Raw genomic sequence first — 5,972 nt, 5'->3', positions numbered from 1 at the left:
AGGCCAGGTCTACTGGGGGCTGGTGGAGCTGCTCTGATAAAGAAGGGGAAGAGTGGTTTTGGTAGGAGACTTTCCAGACTTGTCAAGGGTGCTTTAAACTAGATGTACTGGGGGAGGGGAGCATCATTCCATCCCAACACAGCCAGTCAGTTGCCAACACCTATAATAAATGCTCCAAGAAATGTAGTGATATTCCAGTTGCTCCAGCTAATGAGCTTCATTTGGAGTTTGGCTTCATTTGGCTTCATTTGGAGTTTGGCTCAGACGCCTCTATACAAACACCCGTAGCATGGGGAACAAACAAGAGGAATTAGAGATGTGTGCATGTCTATGGGGGTATGATATAATAGGCATCACAGAAACATGGTGGGATGGCTCCTATGATTGGAGTCTTGGAATGGAAGGTTACAGGCTCTTTAGAAAAGACAGGCCCGGTAGGAGGGGAGAGGGAGTTGCCCTTTATGTTAGGGATAGGCTGGAGAGTATGGAACTCTGTCTGGGGACAGGTGATCAGTTAACAGAAAGTTTGTGGGTCAGGGTTAAAGGGGAAATTGGTAATGGGACACATTACTGTGGGGATCTGTTACAGGCTGCCTGATCAAGAGGAACCTCTGGATGAAGCACTCTACAGACAGACAAGAAAAGCCTCACACTCACAGGCCCTTGTTCTCATGGGGGACTTCAACCACCCTGACATCTGTTGGAGCGACTGTACAGCCCAGCACAAGCAATCCAGGAGGTTCCTCAATTCGGTGGAAGACAACTTCTTTCTGCAAGTAATAGAGGAGCCGACAAGGAGAGATGCCATGCTTGACTTCATGTTCACCAGCAGTGAAGGGCTCATTGGAAATGTGATGCTCCAGGGCAGCCTTGGATGCAGCAATCACAAGATGGTCAAATTTGAGATCCTCTGGACAGTGAGAAGAGCGTGCAGTAAGCTCACTGTCCTGGACTTCAAGAGAGCAGACTTTGGCCTCTTCAGGAACCTGCTTAGTAAGGTCTCATGGGATATAGGCCTAGAGGGCAGGGGGCCCAAGACTCTTGGTTGATATTCAAAGATCACCTGCTACCAGCTCAGGAGCGTTGCATCCCAACTAGAAGGAAGTGCAGCAGGAGGGCCAGGAGATCCCATTGGATGGATAAGGAGCTGCTGAGGAAAGTTAGAGGGAAAAAAGAGGCTTATAAATGGTGGAAGCAAGAACAGGTGGCCTGGGATGAATACAGGGATGTTGTCTGGGAAACTAGGGACCAGGTTAGGAAAGCTAAGGCCCAGTTAAAATTAAACTTGGCTAGGGATGTTAGAGATAACAGAAAGGGATCCTATAGGTATGTAGTGAATAAAAAACAGACTAGGTAAAATGTAGGCCCCCTCTGGAAGCTCTCGGGAGAAATGGCTACACAGGATTCGGAGGAGGCTGAATAACTTCTTTGCCTTGGTCTTCACTGGCAAAGGTTCTGGACACACTACCCATGTCTTGGAAGGCAGATGCAGAGACCGTGAGAATTAAGACCTTGGACCCACTGTAGGAGAGGATTTGGTCCAAGACCATCTTAAAAACCTGAAAGTAAACAAATCCATGGGACCTGATGAAATCCATCTGTGGGTCCTGAAGGAGCTGGCTAATGAAGTTGCAAAGACACTGGCCATCATATTTGAAAAATCATGGCAGTCAGGTGAAGTTCACGACAACTGGAAAAAGGGAAACATAACCCCCATTTTCAAGAAAGGGAAAAATACATGACCTGGGGAATTATAGACCAGTCAGTCTCACTTCTGTGCCTGGCAAAATCTTGGAGCAAATTCTCCTGGAAGGCATGCTAGGGCACATGAAAAACAACAAGGTGCTTGGTGATAGCCAAGCACGGCTTCACTGGGGGGAAATCCTGCCTGACCAATTTGGTGGCCTTCTATGATGGGGCTAGGGAACTGATGGACAGGGGTGGAGCAGTTGATGCCATCTACCTGGACTTGGGGGTGTTGGTTGATGAGAAAATGAGCATGAGCCTTGTGCTTGCAGCCCAGAAAGCCAACCGTATCCTGGGCTGCATCAAAAGGAGCGTGACCAGCAGTTCAAAGGAGGTGAACCTGCCCCTCTACTCTGCTCTCGTGAGACCTCACTTGGAGTATTGTGTGCAATTCTGGTGTCCTCAGCATAATAAGGACATGGAACTGTTGGAACAAGTCCAGACGAGGGCCACGAGGATGATCAGGGGACTGGAGCACCTCCCGTATGAAAATTGGCTGAGAAAGTTGGGGCTGTTCAGCCTGGAGAAGAGAAAGCTGCATGGAGACCTCATAGCAGCCTTCTAGTGTCTGAAGGGGGCCTACAGGGCTGCTGGTGAGGGACTATTCATTAGGGACTCTAGTGATAGGACAAGGGGTAATGGGCTAAAATTTAAACAGGGGTGGCTTAGATTGGATATAAGGAAGAAATTCTTTCCTGTTAGGGTGGTGAGGCACTGGAATGGGTTGCCCAGGGAGGCTGTGAATGCTTCATCCCTGGCAGTGTTCAAGACCAGGTTGGACAAAGCCTTGGGTGATATGGTCTAGTGTGAGGTGTCCCTGCCCATGGCAGGGGGGTTGGAACTAGATGGTCTTAAGGTCCTTTCCAACTCTAACTAGGGCAATGAAGAGAGACTTCAGGGCCCTGGGATGGCTGGTTAAAGGGTCTGGAGCGCAAGTGGTGTTTGCCTCTATACCTGTTACAAGTAAGGGTAAAGGGATAAATAGGAAGAGTCTGCAGATTAATGTATGGCTACGTGACTGGTGCCAAAGGCAGGGTTTTGGGTTTTTCAATCATGGGCTGCTATATGAGACACCTGGTTTGCTGGTGGCAGGTGGGATACACCAGTCCCAGAGGGGGAAAAGGTTTTTGGGGCAGGAGTTAGCAGGGCTTATTGACAGGGCTTTAAAGTAGATATGAAGGGGGGAGGGGATTTAACTGGGCCTGTTGGGGACAAGCCCAAGAGAAACATGCTAGGTCTTGAAGGATGGCGGACTAGGGAGGACTATCAATCTATTGTTTCATTTGTGGGAAAGGATAGTTGTTTAGACCCTGTCCCGCAGGGGAAAAAGGGTACTAGGACAAGAGTTAGCAGAGCTGACTCACAGACCTTCAGGTTAGATTCAAAGTGCAAGGGGGTTGTAGCTGGGTTTGCACTAGTGGGGCATTGTTCTAGTATTAATGAAGACCAGAAGGCCTCCTGCCTCCCAAGGGTGCCATCAGGCCGCTCTGCTCACTCCCTGAAATGCCTGTACACCAATGCATGCAGCATGGGGAATAAACAGAAGGAGTTAGAAGACTGTGTGTGGTCTAAAGGTTATGATCTGGTGGCAATTACAGAGATATGGTGGGACAGCTCACACAACTGGAATGTGGTCATGGATGGCTATGTCCTTTTTAGGAAAGATAGGTCAGCAAAGCGAGGTGGTGTAGTCTCTTTATGTGAGAGAGTGACTAGAATGTATTCAGTTCTGTCTGGGGGCAGATGAGGAGCAAGTGGGATATCTGTGGGTACGAATTAAGGGACAGACTGGTAGGGGTGATACAGTTGTGGGGGTCTATTATAGACCTGATCAGGACGAAGGAGTTGATGAAGCTTTCTACAGGCAACTGAAAGCAGCCTTGCAACTACATGCCTTGGTCCTCATGGAGGATTTTAACTACCCCGATATTTGCTGGAAGACTCACACAGCCAATCATTCACAGTCTAGGAGATTCCTCAAGTGCATTGATGATAACTTCTTAGTGCAAATGGTGGACAACTAGGAGAGGAGCACTGCTAGATTTAGTACTCACCAACAATGAGGGTCTGGTTGAAGTGGTGATGGTCAATGGCAGCCTTGGCTGCAGTGATGGTGAGATGGTGGAGTTTAGGATCCTGTGCGGGAGGAATAGAATACCTAGCAAGGCCACAGTTCTGGATTTCCGTAGGGCCAACTTTGGCCTCTGCAATCAACTGCTAAGGGAAGTCTCATGGGAAAGGGTACTAGGTGGTAAAGGGGCTCAAGATAGTTGGTCAGCATTCAAGGACCACTTCTTCCAAGCTCAGGATCAGAGCATCCCAATGGGTAGGAAATCAAGTAAGGGAGTTAGGAGACCAGCGTGGTTAAACAAGGAACTGCTGGGCAAACTCGTGTAAAAAGAGAATCTATGGATTATGGAAAGAGGGGCTGGCCACTTGGGAGGAGTATAGGACAGTTGTTAGAGGATGTAGGGAGGCAATTAGGACAGCTAAGGCCTCCTTGGAATTTAATCTTGCTAGTTGGGTTAAGGACAATAGAAAGGGCTTCTGCAAATACATAGCGAATAAAACTAAGACAAGAAGCAATATAGGCCCACTGCTGAATGAGGTGAGTGCCCTGGAGACAGAGGATATAAAGAAGGCAGAGGTGCTGAATGCCATCTTTGCCTCTGTCTTTACTCCTGCAGACTCTCCCCAGGCGCCCCAGATTCCTATAGCCCCAGAAGGACTCAGGACAAAGGAGGAGTTTGCTTTGGTAGATGAGGATTGGGTTAGGGATCAGCTATGCAATCTGGACATCTATAAATCGGTGGAATACATCTACGGGTGCTGAGGGAGCTGGCAGCAGTCATTGCTAGGCCACTCTCCATTATCTTTGGTAAGTCTTGGGAAATGGGAGAGGTGCCTGATGATTGGAGGATGGCAAATGTCACACCAGTCTATAAGAAAGTCAAGAAGGAGGACCCAGGTAATTATAGACCAATCAACCTTACCTCCATCCCTGGAAAGGTGATGGAACAACATATTCTTGATGCCATCTCTAGACATATCAAGGATGAGGGGTCATTAAGAACAGCCAACATGGTTTTACCAGGGGGAAGTCATGTTTGACCAACCTTACAGCCTTCTATGAGGAGGTAACTAGGTGGAGGGATGATGGTAGATGTGATTTTTCTTGATTTCAGTAAGGTATTTGATACTGTCTCCCACACCATTCTCATAGATAAGCTAAGGAAGTGTGGGCTTGATGAGCAGGTAGTGAGGTGGATCAAGAACTGGTTGAAAGGAAGAAGGCAGAGAGTTGTGGTCAATGGCACAGAATCTAGCTGGAGGTCTGTGACTAGTGGAGTCCCTCAGGGGTCAGTCCTGGGACCAGTGCTGTTTAATATTTTCATCAACGACCTGGATGAGGGAACTGAGTTTACCCTCAGCAAGTTCGCTGATGACACTAAATTGGGAGGGGTGGCTGACACACCAGAAGGCTGTGTTGCCATTCAGCGAGACCTGGACAGGCTGGAGAGTTGGGCAGGGAGAAACTTGATGAAATTCAACAAGGGCAAGAGTAGAGTCTTGCATCTGGGGAAGAACAACCCCATGTACCAGTACAGGTTGGGGGTTGACCTGCTGGAAAGTAGTAAAGGGGAAGGGGACCTGGGGGTCCTGGTGGGTAGGAGGATGGCCATGAGCCAGCAGTGTGCCCTTGTGGCTAAGAAGGCAAATGGCATCCTAGGGTGCATTAGAAAGGGTGTGTTTGGTGCGTCAGGAGAGGTTCTCCTCCCCCTCTACTCTGCCTTGGTGAGGCTGCATCTGGAATATCGTGCCCAGTTCTGGGCCCCTCAGTTCAAGAAGGACAGGGAACTGCTTGAAAGAGTCCAGCACAGAGCCACAAAGATGATTAAGGAAGTGGAACACCTCCCTTAGGAGGAGAGGCTGAGGGAGCTGGGTCTCTTTAGCTTGGAGAAGAGGAGACTGAGGGGTGACCTCATCAGTGTTTACAAATATGTGAAGGGTGGGTGTCAGGATGATGGCACTAGGCTTTTTTCTGTGATATCCAGTGATAGGAGAAGGGGCAATGGGTGTAAACTGGAGCATAGGAGGTTCCACGTTAACATCAGGAAGAACTTCTTTACTGTAAGAGTGACAGAGCACTGGAACAGGTTGCCCAGGGGGGTTGTGGAGTCTCCTACATTGGAGATATTCAAGGCCCGCCTGGACCAGTTCCTGTG

This window comes from Melopsittacus undulatus, unplaced genomic scaffold, assembly GCF_012275295.1.
Source record: "Melopsittacus undulatus isolate bMelUnd1 unplaced genomic scaffold, bMelUnd1.mat.Z mat_scaffold_426_arrow_ctg1, whole genome shotgun sequence".
NCBI classification, from domain to species: Eukaryota; Metazoa; Chordata; class Aves; order Psittaciformes; family Psittaculidae; genus Melopsittacus; species Melopsittacus undulatus.
This window is presented reverse-complemented; position numbering follows the sequence as displayed.